Here is a 14241-nt window from a genome sequence, read left to right as displayed (position 1 = left end):
GATTAGGGAACAAATGTAACATCTCAAAGTTTGCAGATGATACCAAGTTAGGTGGGAGGGTGAATTGTGACGAGGATGCAGGTATCCTACAGCATGAGTGGACAGGTTGGGCGAGTGGGCAAATCAATGACAGATGCAGTATAATGTGGATAAGTGTGAGGCTATTCACTTTGGAAGCAAAAGCAGGAAGATAGATTACTATCTGAATGGTTATAAATTGGGAGAGGGGAGTGTGCAGCGGGACCTGGGTGTCCTTGTGCACCAGTCGTTGAAGGTAAGCATGCAGGTGTAGCAGGTGGTAAAGAAAGCTAATGGTATGTTGGCCTTCATTGCGAGAGGCTTCGAGTATAGAAGCAGGGATGTGTTGCTGCAATTCTACAGGACCTTGGTGAGGCCACATCTGAAGTATTGTGTGCAGTTTTGGTCTCCTTCTCTGAGGAAGGATGTTCTTGTTCTCAAGGGAGTGCAAAGGTTTACCAGACTGATTACAGGGATGGCGGGTCTGTCATATGAGGAGAGATTGACTAGGTTGGGATTCTTCTCGCTGGAGTTTAGAAGAATGAGGGGGGGATCTCATAGAGACTTATAAAATATGAAAGGGACTAGACAGGGTAGATGCAGGGAAGATGTTACCAATGATCAGTGTATCCAGAACCAGGGGTCACAGTCTGAGGATTCTGCGTAAACCATTTCGGACCAAGATAAGGAGACATTTCTTCACCGAAAGAATGGTGAGCCGGTGGAATCCATTACCACAGGGAGTAATTGATGCTAAAACTTTGAATATATTCAAGAGGCGGCGAGATATAGCACTTGGGGAGAATGGGATCAAAGGCTAAGGGGAGAAAGCAGGATTCGGCTATTGAGTTGGATGATTAGCCATGATCGTGATGAATGGCGGAGCAGGCCCGAAGGGCCAAAAAGCCTCCTCCTGCTCCTATCTTCTATGTATCTATATAAACAAGATTCCATTAGCCAACATTTATGATGCTTTAATGATCTCTTTAGTAGCCACAAATCCCTTCTCAAACCGGAGTGGATTCCACTCCCTCAATATGCAATTGTGTGACCACCGGCTGCACATCATGGGTATCTGCGCCCTATACCCAAACAGCGTGCACAATGCCTTCTTCCTGGCGCACTTGACGGTTCTTGACACCTTCGAGGTGCTCTCCTGCATGAGGATTGGCTCCTGGGCGATGTGTTATCCACTGTGGTCGTGGCTGATGACATCTATCCAGAGGTCTCAGACCGAGGTGGAAAACTGCTATAACAACGCCCATACAATGACCAGGAGCATCATCGAGCGGTACATCAACATCGTGAAGATGTGGTTCAGGTGCCTGGACCGCTCTGGAGGGGCCCTCCAACACAGCCCTAGGAGGGTTTCCCACATCATGGTGTCTTGCTGCACCCTCCACATCATCGCACAGCAGAGGGGTAGCATGCTGGAGGAGAAGGATGGACGCCAGGCTCATCCAATGTCAAGGTTGCGGAGGAGAGCCAGAATGGGCAGGGCATGGGGCCCAGGCAGGCACAGGAGGCCATATGCGCCAGGGCCGCCGTGTACAAGACAAACTTTGCAGGTAATGATGGCACTGTCCTACTGGTGTGTCGAATGCAGTGAGGAAGCGCCGGAGCTGCACAGGGACTACAGTCATGGAGTCATCAAGATAACCATTTGTAAATCATGTGTTTATGGGGAGGCGTTTTCAGAACCCCAAAATGTATCATGGAGTTCAACTAACCTCTCCCTTTAATGGATTTGTTGCTTTTCCTGGCATATGGCTTTTTCCCTAGGTGTGGGATTACAATTATGGACACGTGGGTTTTTAAACACAAAACACTGTTTATTCTATGAACTCAACTTAACATCTTAAATAAACATTGGATCTCTTAACATCCCTTACTTCAAAGATCACTCAGAAAATATTGCAACAGTAAATAACTCCTTAAAATGTTCCTTCAAACTTCCAAGAGACTTAACACCTTTAAACAGTATCACATCAGGTTAAAGGATATGTATATTTTCTGTAGAATGGCAGAGATATATTAGCTTGGGTGACTTCAGCTCCAGCACCTTGCTGTCTTCCTGCAAACTCTCTGGAAACACACAGACACACCCAAACTGCTTTCTCAAACCTGGCTTTCTCCCTTCCAGCAGATCACAGCAAACCAGAACTTCTCAAGCTGCTGTCTCAAACTGGCTTTCTACTTTTAAACTGCTCTCAGCAAAACCAGCCAGGCACCTTTTAGCTGCAAAACCAAACTGCAAAACTTGCAGCTCTCTGGAAACACACAGACACACACACTGCTTTTTAAACTGCAACTAAAAACCTGCAAAATGGCTGACCTGAGCTGAGCTCCACCTACTCTATAACATTGCTGTTTTCTTAAGGGTGCATTGCTTAAACATCCAGTTCTTAAAGGCACTCGCATGACACATGCCAGAAACCAGTTGACAAGTACATTCAATATGGCCCAGTGATTATTCTCATTGATGCAATCTTATGTTAAGTTCAAGTTTATAGGCATACAATGCTCAACACTAAAATTAATATTCATTGGAAGCTTCACATATTCTGCTTGTTGTGTGAAGAATATCTTAGGTGGTCACAGCTGCAAGATTCACAACAAACTGTTGATCCTACAGATAATTTGTTATGCCAAAGAATGGGACTTTTACCAAGTGTTTGGATTAGCTAGTTTGGAGTTGGCAGCATTCCTGAGTGGAGCATTTCTTTTCTTGTAGTTAACAAAAGATGATTTCATCCAGAAAAAAATCAAATCGCAATACTTTGCTCATAGCTTTATTATTGTCTGGTTACGGGAAACTTGTGATTCCAGCTGTGATCTGGGAGCATAACTACTCACCACTATACATTAACCTCATCAACCTCTTTGTCCTTGCATCAAATACACAAGCTGTTAGAGTGGTGCTGAATAGCAGCAGCAGGTTTGTGTTGTCTCATTTTCGTTGAATGGATGGTTACAACCTGCATCTTTCAAACCTGCTCAAATTGAGTGCATAAGCATATTTTGCAAATATCTAAGAGCTCACGCACAGAATAGATAAACAACTGGCTCACAAGCCATCTGACATTGTTCTATGTGACAAAACGTTTGCGGTTTGCCCTGATACACACTTTCCAGAACCAACTCCTGAGAGCTTTTAACAACCATCGGTAAATATGCAAGATTGTGCGATATCTTTCTGATTAGAATGACAATCAAACGTAAACTTAAATCTGTATCTAGCACCCAGATGCGTGCTGTTTATGGTCAAAATGATTCAGTGACTTCATGCATATCATGGGCATGGTAGCACAGTGATTATGTAACTGGTCTGATTAGTAAGTTTGTGGATGACACAAAGGTTGGTGGAATTGCGGATAGCGATGAGGACTGTCAGAGGATACAGCAGGATTTAGATTGTTTGGAGACATGGGCGGAGAGATGGCAGATGGAGTTTAATCCGGACAAATGTGAGGTAATGCATTTTGGAAGGTCCAATACAGGTAGGGAATATACAGTGAATGGTAGAACCCTCAAGCGTATTGACAGTCAGAGAGATCTAGGTGTACAGGACCACAGGTCACTGAAAGTGGCAACACGGGTGGAGAAGGTAGTTAAGAAGGCATACGGCATGCTTGCCTTCATTGGCCGGGGCATTGAGTATAAAAATTGGCAAGTCATGTTGCAGCTGTGTAGAACCTTAGAACAAAGAAATGTACAGCACAGGAACAGGCCCTTCGGCCCTCCAAGCCCGTGCCGACCATGCTGCCCGACTAAACTACAATCTTCTACACTTCCTGGGTCTGTATCCCTCTATTCCCATCCTATTCATGTATTTGTCAAGATGCCCCTTAAATGTCACTATCGTCCATGCTTCCACTACCTCCTCCGGTAGCGAGTTCCAGGCACCCACTACCCTCTGCGTAAAAAACTTGCCTCGTACATCTACTCTAAACCTTGCCCCTCTCACCTTAAACCTATGCCCCCTAGTAATTGACCCCTCTACCCTGGGGAAAAGCCTCTGACTATCCACTCTGTCTATGCCCCTCATAATTTTGTAGACCTCTATCAGGGCTCCCCTCAACCTCCTTCATTCCAGTGAGAACAAACCGAGTTTATTCAACCGCTCTTCATAGCTAATGCCCTCCATACCAGGCAACATTCTGGTAAATCCCTTCTGCACCCCCTCTAAAGCCTCCACATCCTTCTGGTAGTGTGGCGACCAGAATTGAACACTATACTCCACGTGTGGCCTAACTAAGGTTCTATACAGCTGCAACATGACTTGCCAATACTTATACTCAATGCCCGGCCAATGAAGGCAAGCATGCCGTATGCCTTCTTGACTACCTTCTCCACCTGTGTTGCCCCTTTCAATGACCTGTGGACCTGTACTCCTAGATCTCTTTGACTTTCAATACTCTTGAGGGTTCTACCATTCACTGTATATTCCCTACCTGCATTAGACCTTCCAAAATGCATTCCCTCACATTTGTCCGGATTAAACTCCATCTGCCACCTCTCCGCCCAAGTCTCCAAACAATCTAAATCCTGCTGTATCCTCTGACAGTCCTCATCGCTATCCGCAATTCCACCAACCTTTGTGTCGTCTGCAAACTTACTAATCAGACCAGTTACATTTTCCTCCAAATCATTTATATATACTAATAAGAGCAAAGGTCCCAGCACTGATCCCTGTGGAACACCACTGGTCACAGCCCTCCAATTAGAAAAGCATCCTTCCATTGCTACTCTCTGCCTTCTATGACCTAGCCAGTTCTGTATCCACCTTGCCAGCTCACCCCTGATCCCGTGTGACTTCACCTTTTGTACTAGTCTACCATGAGGGTCCTTGTCAAAGGCCTTACTGAAGTCCATATAGACAACATCCACTGCCCTACCTGCATCAATCATCTTAGTGACCTCCTCGAAAAACTCTATCAAGTTAGTGAGACACGACCTCCCCTTCACAAAACCATGCTGCCTCTCACTAATACGTCCATTTGCTTCCAAATGGGAGTAGATCCTGTCTCGAAGAATTCTCTCCAGTAATTTCCCTACCACTGAAGTAAGGCTCACCGGCCTGTAGTTCCCTGGATTATCCTTGCTACCCTTCTTAAACAGAGGAACAACATTGGCTATTCTCCAGTCCTCCAGGACACCCCCTGAAGACAGTGAGGATCCAAAGCTTTCTGTCAAGGCCTCAGCAATTTCCTCTCCAGCCTCCTTCAGTATTCTGGGGTAGATCCCATCAGGCCCTGGGGACGTATCTACCTTAATATTTTTTAAGACACCCAACACATCGTCTTTTTGGATCTCAGTGTGACCCTATCTACACACCCTTCTCCAGACTCAACGTCTACCAATTTCTTCTCTTTGGTGAATACTGATGCAAAGTATTCATTTAGTACCTCGCCCATTTCCTCTGGCTCCACACATAGATTCCCTTGCCTATCCTTCAGTGGGCCAACCCTTTCCCTGGCTACCCTCTTGCTTTTTATGTACGTGTAAAAAGCCTTGGGATTTTCCTTAACCCTATTTGCCAATGACTTTTCGTGACCCCCTTCTAGCCCTCCTGACTCCTTGCTTAAGTTCCTTCCTACTTTCCTTATATTCCACGCAGGCTTCGTCTGTTCCCAGCCTTACCTTAGTTAGGCCACACTGAGTATAGTGTTCAATTCTGGTCGCCACTCTACCCGAAGGTTGTGGAGGCTTTGGGGAGATGCAGAAGAGATTTACCAGGATGTTGCCTGGTATGGAGGGCATTAGCTATGAGGAGGGGTTGAATAAACTCTGTTTGTTCTCACTGGAACGACAAAGGTTGAGGAGTGACCTGATAGAGGTCTACAAAATTATGAGGGGCATAGACAGAGTGGATAGTCAGAGGCTTTTTCCCAGGGTAGAGGGGTCAATTACTAGGGGGCATAGGTTTAAGGCGCAAGGTGCAAGGTTTAGAGGAGATGTACGAGGCAAGTTTTTTTTACACAGAGGGTAGAGGGTGCCTGGAACTCGCTGCCGGAGGAGGTGGTGGAAGCAGGTTTAAGGGGCTTCTTGACAAATACATGAATAGAATAGGAATAGAGGGATACGGACCCCGGAAGTGTAGAAGATTTTAGTTTAGACGGGTAGCATGGTCGGCGCAGGCTTGGAGGGCCCAAGGGCCTGTTCCTGTGCTGTACTTTTCTTTGTTCTTTGTGTTAGTACTGTTGCTTCACAGCAGCAGGGACCCAGGTTCGATTCCTGGTTTGGGTCACTATCTGTGCGGAGTCTGTGCACTCTCTGCGTGTCTGCGTGGGTTTCTTCCGAGGTCTCTGGTTTCCTCCCAGAAGTCCAGAAAGACGTGCTGTTAGGTGAACTGGACATTCAGAATTGTCCCTCAGTGTATCTAAACAGGCGCCGTAGTGTGGTGACGAGGAGATTTTTCACAGTAACTTCATTGCAATGTTAATGTAAGCTCACTTGTGACACTATTATTATTAGCCAGCCACCTCAGCGAACCACCCTCTTCCCTGTCCAACTCCCAGCACACCCTCCCGCTGGGGGTGAGGGTCACCAGCAGGTCCCATCTCATTGCCAGCTCCCTCCCCACCCCCTCATGCATCCCCACATGCTTCCCACCTGCTTTACTACAGGGTGTTGGCCCTGGGTTGGCAATATCAGCCAATCCGGTCCATGGGATAGAGGATTATGATGACCCGCTCCACAATGGGCTCTGTTGCTCCACATCGTTTGATGAAGTCTGACTCCTACCCTCGCTAGCACATCACACCGTTCTCCCAGATGATCCCTGCATGCGTCCTGGCCTATCCATCTCATGGTCCCATCAAACCCCTGGAATGGGGATGGGGTCTGGGATAGGTGGGGTGGTGCTTTGGTATCGGGGCGGTGTGCAGTGGTGGGTCACGCACCAGGTAGGCCCGACCACATGTCGCCTCCATATATCTGGCACCGTCCCCTGCCGCCTCTGAGGACGACCACGGGCGTAACATTCGACTGCCTTGGCCCGTGTCCCCTCCAACATCCTGCGCCCTACACCACTGGCCTCCACAAGCCCCCCTCTCCTCAGCTAGACACATCCTCTGCTTCTGGCCCAACCCGTCCCTCACACACTTCAGACAGAGTACCGAGGCAGTTCAGAAGTCGGTGAACAGGTTTTTATTGTGATATATACAAGTAGCCCCTATAACTAACCAATGTCACCGGGCTCCTCATTGGGACCGGAATGCAGCTGGAGCGAGCTTTGAGGACTCCCCGCCACCTGGCACTGCCAGTCCTGGGGGCCTGCTCACGTCTCATCATCTCAACCAGGGTCTCAATGCTCACAGCCGTGGAACACAGTGACTGTGCCACATCTATCTGGGGCTGTGCCCCGTCACACATGGATAGGCTCAGGTCAATCAGCGCCAGGCCGATGCCCTCGAATCCCGCAACCATAAGCTGTTGTGAGTGGGCCAAACTTTGGAGCGCTGCTGCAATATCCATGTGGCCCTGGGTACATGGATGCATGTGACATGACCACCCTGTCCTGTCCTCAACCACCACCCACACAGAGTGCCCCAGGCCTTGGACATCTTGACCCATGGCCGATGTGTTCGCACCCAAGGCCTCCAACGCGGATGCCACCTGTTCAGTGTTGGCCTGGGTAACACGCATGGTTGGCACTACCTCCTGCTCCTGCAAGTGTTTGGAATCCTCCAACTGCACCTGCAGCGCTGAATGGTTGCAGACACACCCTCATGTAGTCCCCACCTCTGCGACTACATCCCCAACATCAATGGGACCGTCTTTTCCAGAAGCCCGAAACCCATCTGGACAGCACCTAGTCTCTGGTGTCAGGCCGCCCTCCGACCATCCACCCCATCAGGTGTTCTTACCTCCGCCTGATATACCGCTACATATGTGTGTGGTGTCCACTAAATAGTGCCCAGGAGCCTCTTCACTATCATGCCCAGCCAAGGTGAGTATCTCTGGGATGGTTGAGGGTATCGGTGACAGCAGTGACGAGAAGTTGGTGTCGTCCCTGGACATGTGCTCCAGGGCACGTGGGTTGCCACTGGGGGTGAGGATCACCAGCAGGTCCCATCTCATTGCCAGGTGAGTAGAGGCGGGGAGGCGACGGACCCCAGATGGACCCACCTCGATGCCAGGTGTTCCTGCAAGACTAGATCCTTGGTTAGATCATGGGTAGGCGTGGTGTGTTGGGGGGGGGGGGGGGGGGTGATTCACGTGCCATAGGGATATTGCAATTCATTTGGGCACACTTGGAGCTCCAATGCCGGCTTCACGCCTGAGACTGCCTGCTCTCCAACCCACCCACCAGACCCATTGCCCTCTGACCTGCGGCGGTGAGCAGCCACAGTTCTGGCGGGGCCCCTCTGATCTTCTCCCGCACCATGATAATGCACAATGTGGGACACTCGGATGTGGGCAGCACAGGGGGCCTGCAGCCAGTGACTTGTGTGTGCAGGGCATCCGGCGATGGCAGGAGGTATGAGCGTTGGCATGTGGGACGGGGTAGGGTGCGAGTGGCCTGCCTGCTGGTGGCATTCGATCACCCTCTAGGTGGGGTGTTGGGTCTATGGGTGTGTGGGGCAGGGGTTGGTGCCAGGGGCTCGGTGGTAGTGGGACTCACCTTCACTGGTGTTGCCCATTCTCACCCAGCACTGCCTACTGGTCCACCTGATGAGGGCAGCATGGGGGTTGGCAAAGAGAGAGGGTTGCGTATGGGGATGGGAGAGAGAGGGTTGCGTGTGAGGGGGGTGGATGTGGGGAGTGTAGGACAAAGGTGATGTCAGGAGCACGGTGGTAGTGGTGACTCACTCTAACCGCCCTGAGGAGGTTGTGCAGCTTCTTCCTGCACAGCTGCCTGGTCCTGGCAGTGGGGCTTTGCGTGCTCACTGCCTTGCCAACTGCGTCCAGGCCCAGTTGACGTCATCACGTGGCAGCCGCCTTCCTGGGCCAGGAAGCAGGTTGTACCGCCTCTCCTTCACGGCATTCAGCAGTGTCTCCAGCTCTGCGACTGTGAACCTCGGGGCCGTTCTTCGTGGTGCCATCCTCTTGGCTGGAATGAGAGTGTGTGCGAAATGGAGTGCTTATATGTAACTCCAGCTTGTTAGGTTCTCGAATGCCAATCCTGACAGCAGCGAATCCGATGCTGGCATTAGTTGGAATTGCACTAGTTCCATGTGGTGCCAGTGCTGGCCGATTTGCATGTGCTGAATTGTTATGGGACAGGTGGCGCTATCGGTATTGTAGAACACCACAGATTCAGTCCCAGCATTAGCACCTAGTCTCCAGAATGGAGAATCCAGTCCTTAGTCTCTGAAACGGAGAGTCCCGCCCAAAATATTTGAAATTCCTACATTCATCACACTGGAAATTTATTGGATTTCAGTCCAATTTATTTCTCCAGCACATTTTGTTTGAGTAATACTAATTTCCTTCAATTCCTCCTTTTCACTAGTTGGTTTCCTAGTACTTCCAGAAAGTTTGTTGTGTGTTTCTCCATGAAGACAGAACTAAATTAATTGTTTAATTGCTCTCATTTCCTTGTTTCCTGTTATAAATTCTCACGTTTCAGACTTCAAGGGAGCTACCTGTGTCTTTCCTTATCTTTTTACATTTTTATAGAAGCTTTTACAATCTGCTTTTGTGTTACCTGCATACTCTATTTTTCCCCTCTTATTCAATCTGTTGGTTCTCCTTTGCTGATCCTGACTGCTCCCAATCCTCAGGCGTGTTGCTTTTTCTAGCAACTTTGCATGACTCCTCTTTGGGTCTAATATCCTTAATTTATTTTATGAGCCATGGTTGGAGTGCTTGTTTTGCTCTGTTTTTGCACCAGAAAGGAATATATAACTGTTGCAATGTATGCTTCATTGCTTAAATATTAGCCATTGCCTATCCACCATTATTCCTTTTAATGAAGTTCCCCAATCTCTCTTAGCCAACTCATGCCTCATATCTGCGTAGTCTCTTTTGTTTAGATTTAGGACCCTTGTGTCAGATCTAACACTTCATTTTCCATCTTTATGAAGAAATGTATTATGTTGTGTCCCCCAAAGTACAAGATTTTTTGTTAACCCCTTCTCATTGCCTAATACCAAATTATTACCATGTTCCCTAGTTGGTTCCTGAAGCTACTGGTTTAACAAACCATCTCGTACACACTCCAGGAATTAATTCACCACATTTGCTAATTTGGCTTGCCCAATCTTTGTATAGATTAAAGTCACCAATGCTTAAAAAGAACAAAGAACAATACAGCACAGTAAGAGGCTGTTCGGCCCACCAAGCCTGCGCTGATCACGGGTCTTATCTAGACCAAACGCCTGTATCCTTCTATACCCCGTCTGTTCATGTGCCTATCCAGATAAGTCTTAAAGGTCCCTAATGTGTCTGCCTCAAACACCTCACTTGGCAGTGCATTACAGGCCACCACCCTCTGTAAAAAAAACTTCTCCCGCTCATCTCCACTTAACCTTTCCCCCCTCACCTTGAACTTGTACTGCCGAGACCCTCAGTCATGGCAGTCACCAACTGCGCGACACCTTGGACACCTTCACTCATGGTGCCAACGTCGTGCACAGGCTTTCCACTGCGGTCGCCACCCGAGCAGTGTTGGCCTCTGTGCCACACATTGCCGGCCATCTCCTGTGCCTGTGGCCTCTGGGACTCCTCCAAGCATAGAATTATAGAATTTACAGTGCAGAAGGAGGCTATTCAGCCCATCTAGTCTGCACCGGCCTTGGAAAGAGCACCCCATTTAAGCCAACACCTCCAACCTATCCCCATAACCCAGTAAGCCCATCTAACCTTTTTGGACACTAAGGGCAATTTAGCATGGCCAATCCACCTAACCTACACATCTTTGGACTGTGGGAGGAAACCGGAGCACCCGGAGGAAATCCATGCAGACATGGGGAGAACATGCAGACTCCGCACAGACAGTGACCCAAGCCAGGAATCGAACATGGGACCCTGGAGCTGTGAAGCAACTGTGACAACCACTGTGGTACCGTGTTGCCCAATCGGCTATGGATCTACTGACGTCTCCTTCTGAATGTTCAGGTTGGTCCCTATCATCCCCATCTGCCCCTGGGTAACTCTGTTCCAGAGGCTTAGCATCAGGCGAAGGGGTCCAGCAGGCTTCCAACTGCTGTCTCGCTTGGGGGTTCCTGCCTCCTCCGGTTCTATATCAGCAGCAGTGTGGTGCTCAGCAGATTGTGCCCCAGAAGCCTGACCACTAACATTTGGATTGGATTGGATTTGTTTATTGTCACATGTACCGAGGTACAGTGAAAAGTATTTTTCTGCGAGCAGCTCAACAGATCATTAAGTACATGAGAAGGAAAGGGAATAAAAGAAAATACATAATAGGGCAACACAACATATACAATGTAACTACAAAAGCACTGGCATCGGATGAAGCATACAGGGTGTAGTGTTAATGAAATCAGTCCATAAGAGGGTCATTTAGGAGTCTGGTGACAGTGGGGAAGAAGCTGTTTTTGAGTCTGTTCGTGCGTGTTCTCAGACTTCTGTATCTCCTGCCCGATGGAAGAAGTTGGAAGAGTGAGTAAGCCGGATGGGAGGGATCTTTGATTATACTGCCCGCTTTCCCCAGGCAGCGGGAGGTGTAGATGGAGTCAATGGATGGGAGGCAGGTTCGTGTGATGGACTGGGCGGTGTTCACGACTCTCTGAGGTTTCTTGCGGTCCTGGGCCGAGCAGTTGCCATACCAGGCTGTGATGCAGCCTGATAGGATGCTTTCTAGGGTGGAGCTGTGCCATGATTATAACAGTTGCATCCTTGGAGCTCTCTTCCTCCGGTGTTCTCCCCGGATTCAGGCGAGGGGGCCACCAGGGATGGGCTGGCAACGCGGCTGCTGGACTGGCGGGAGAATGGACATGTGGTCAGTGGGAGGGATGGATCAGTCAGTAACTCAATCACTACTCACGTTTGAGAGGTCCTCCGGGTGAAGCCTGGTGATCTCTCACCTCTGCGGCGTCCGCCAGCCTCTGCATTGGTGATTGTCCTTGGCCACACCAGTCGACCTTCAGGGCCCACTGTTCAATGGGGATGAAGATGCTCAAGTTTGGCACCCCCACTGCCAGTCTGGACCCTCTCACACCGATTATGGGAGAACTTTTCCTGAGGGACACAAAGAGGGCATCATTAGCCACGCGTGGTTCACCATTATGGGGGGGTGAAGGAGTGGGTGGAGGGAGCGCTGAAGGAAGAGGGGGATGGAGGGAGGGTTGGGAGTCTGTAGGAATTTTTAATTGATGGGATCTTAACTTGCCGAACTACGCCAAGTGGAGGAAGCTTAGTTGATGAATCAAAGTCCTGGCGCAATACGACAAGTTGTAAGATTTGTACTATTTCTGGACTATGCCAAGTTGTTCGATTCCTTGTATTATTCGACTGTGTAAAGTTGAAGGAATTTATATTATCTCTGCTATTCGGTTACCAGCAGCACTTTGCGAATACTGGGACTCAGCAGAAATTTGCAGTTAAAACTTCTCAGGTGCCAAAAAGAATTGTTTTATTTGTAGTCGCGTGATTACAATTTGAAAGTCATTTAAAAGGCAATTCGTAGACAATTCGAAGCTTTCAGAGAATTACAGGCATTATCTTTTTTGCTTAGGCAGACAGCTCGAAAGTAACTTTTAAACGGTCAAAGTCTGGCAATGAAACATGAAAAGAGAGAGAGAGAGCTAATCTTCAGCTAAACTCAAAGTCAAAAGTGCATTACATCACTGACACAGACTGACAGAACCCCCAAAAGACATCTCTAAAAACAAAAAACCTTAACAGACAGACTAAGAGAATTAAAGACAGCAATTACGGACAGACAACACAAAAGACAACACTAAAATGGTGGGTGGAAACTTTTCAGTTATACACTTTCATATCTGTCTTAAGTCATCTAATCACACTCCAATATAATCCTAATTGTTTTGGGTTAGACTCAAACACATTTGATTTGATGGCAAGCCGTCCATCTTCAATGTGCAACATCAACTTTTTAATTGTTTCATGTCTACATGTTATGGAATGTGATATTCTGCTAATCTTTACCAGCAATAGACTGGTTTTTAAGCGAGCTTAGCTGTTATCTGCATTGTGGACAATGGTGCCTTCATGTTGCTATGGTATTCAGTCCTTGGCCTTGACAATTAGCACAAGCAGTGTCAAATTGTTTTGCAACTGTGCTGTTTTAATGTCACACTGTCTTTGAAAATATGCATTTGCCAGAACAACGGACTTCAGTAAAAGTGAATTATGCTGTATAAATGGGTATTTAAAACTGGGGCCTACTATTGATGCTTAAACAGCTATCTTTTACCTATACTAGTTGTATTCGAAATACCTGGCTTCTACAGAGTCGCATGGGGAGTTGCTCCCTTGGGGGGTTGGGGGGTGCGACGTTTCTGTCTACTGATTCGTGCTGTCCGATGTAGGTCGTTGACCTTCTTCCGACACTGGAGGCCAGTCCTCCCGGTCACACTGCCTGAGCTGACTGCTGCCGTCCGCCACCTCATCGCAGGCAGCACTGGCTACCTTGTGACCCACCCTCCGTGACCCTCAGGGGAACAGGACATCCCTCCTGGCTTCCACCGTCCAGGAGCCACCTGATTCCAGGAGAATCTTGAAGCCAGTCTCCTCGGCGCTATTGTTGTGAGCTGGATGTGGTTGGCTGAGCAAGTGCAGCTGAAGTGCTGCTCAACGTTGTTAGCGGCGGGCTGGCAACATGGTCCTGGCGAATCAGCTGGCGAGCCGGCATTCGGGGCAAGCTCCTCGTTATGTGTACCGATTAATGTTGAAACTCACGGCAATTCCTGCTCGCTACAGCACTTGGCAATTTATCTGGAGAATCGCGCCCTTAGAATTCTTTTAGCACTGGGAGCTGAACTCAGAGATCGGGTTGCCATTTTGAAAGGGCCTCACATGCGCCCCATCCATGGGTAATGTCACCCCCCACACATGGGCACTACCCCATATCCTGCAAGTGAGGACACCCCTCGATGGGTTTCCTCCCCTTCTTCAGACACCCCCCCCAAGCCACCTCAATTCCAGGAGCTCCACCCATAACCCCTCCATCCCCCACTGCCCTGCACACCCCACTCTTGAAATGTCCCCTCCACCCTACTTACATGGTCATGGCCTACCTCGCACCCTGGCCCTTGGCACTTGGGTGCCCTTGCACTGTCACCCAGGCAG

At 48.7% G+C, this 14241-nt stretch overlaps 1 protein-coding gene and 1 pseudogene across 1 annotated transcript in view; both read left to right on the top strand.

The window, feature by feature from the left end:
* Positions 1 to 14241, top strand: part of LOC140411190 (dynein axonemal heavy chain 8-like) — a 2783184-nt gene that overhangs the window by 297570 nt on the left and 2471373 nt on the right. The gene's annotated exons all lie outside the window — the stretch shown is intronic.
* Positions 1590 to 3024, top strand: LOC140411261 (protein ARV1-like; annotated as a pseudogene).

This window comes from Scyliorhinus torazame, chromosome 4 (assembly GCF_047496885.1).
Source record: "Scyliorhinus torazame isolate Kashiwa2021f chromosome 4, sScyTor2.1, whole genome shotgun sequence".
NCBI classification, from domain to species: domain Eukaryota; kingdom Metazoa; phylum Chordata; class Chondrichthyes; order Carcharhiniformes; family Scyliorhinidae; genus Scyliorhinus; species Scyliorhinus torazame.
The sequence above is the reverse complement of the archived record's forward strand: the minus strand, read 5'-3'. Positions and strand labels throughout refer to the sequence as shown.